The sequence below is a fragment of the Apteryx rowi genome, unplaced genomic scaffold, assembly GCF_003343035.1.
Source record: "Apteryx rowi isolate R43461 unplaced genomic scaffold, aptRow1 scaffold_1233, whole genome shotgun sequence".
NCBI classification, from domain to species: domain Eukaryota; kingdom Metazoa; phylum Chordata; class Aves; order Apterygiformes; family Apterygidae; genus Apteryx; species Apteryx rowi.
The window spans coordinates 11,480-12,142 of record NW_020447457.1 but is presented as its reverse complement, the minus strand read 5'-3'; the positions used below and the strand labels follow the sequence as shown (position 1 = coordinate 12,142).

General features: G+C 80.4%; 1 long non-coding RNA gene across 3 annotated transcripts in view; it reads left to right on the top strand.

Annotated features, from left to right (window-relative positions):
- Positions 1-343: 343 nt before the first annotated feature.
- The window catches only part of LOC112960883, an 11,731-nt gene continuing 11,411 nt past the window's right edge, over positions 344-663 (top strand). For all 3 annotated transcript variants that reach the window (XR_003251875.1, XR_003251876.1, XR_003251878.1), the window contains exon 1: positions 344-540. This is a non-coding gene — a long non-coding RNA (uncharacterized LOC112960883). The remainder of the gene's footprint in view (positions 541-663) is intronic.

Below are 663 nucleotides of genomic sequence, written 5' to 3'. Positions count from 1 at the left end.
CGCGCAGACTAAACACGGCGGGCCTCCATGCCGCAGAACCTGATCCCCGCCCGCCTCCGCCCCTGCCGAAACCGCTTCTGTTTCCCTTCTGAAATGACTTCCCTCAGGGCCGGCCGCGGCCCCGGGCTTCTCCGGGCAGGGCGGAGGAGGCCGCGGGGGGCCGGGCCGGACCCCAGCTGCCGTGGGCCGGGCCGGGCCGGCAGCGGCCCCTCGCTCGCTCGCCCGCCCGCCCGGGGCCGGGGAGCGCGGCGCCAGGCCCGCACTGCGTCAGTCGCGGCCGCCGGGCGGGAGCCGGCCGGGGTGGCGCTGCGGCCGCGGGCGGAGGGCGGGGAGGGGGCAGGGAGCGGGCGCGGAGCCTCCTCCCGGGTTGCTCTTCCCCGGCCGGACGGAGAGCGGCACTGTGTCCCCGCGGCGCACGCTCCACGGAGCCTCCCCCTCTCCCCGGCCGCCGCCACCGAGCAGCTCCGCGGTCCCTGCCCCGCCCGAGCGCAGCCGCCGCCGCAGGAAGCGAGCGAGCCGAGGGCAGCGGCACGACGAGAGGTAAAGGCCGGTCGGGCCTGGCGAGAGGCGGCAGGAGCCGCGGAGGAGCCTCGTCCCCCTTCCCCTCCAGGGCGCGGGGCTGGGCGAGGCGGCCCGCGCGGGGCGGGCGAGGCCTGGGCCGGG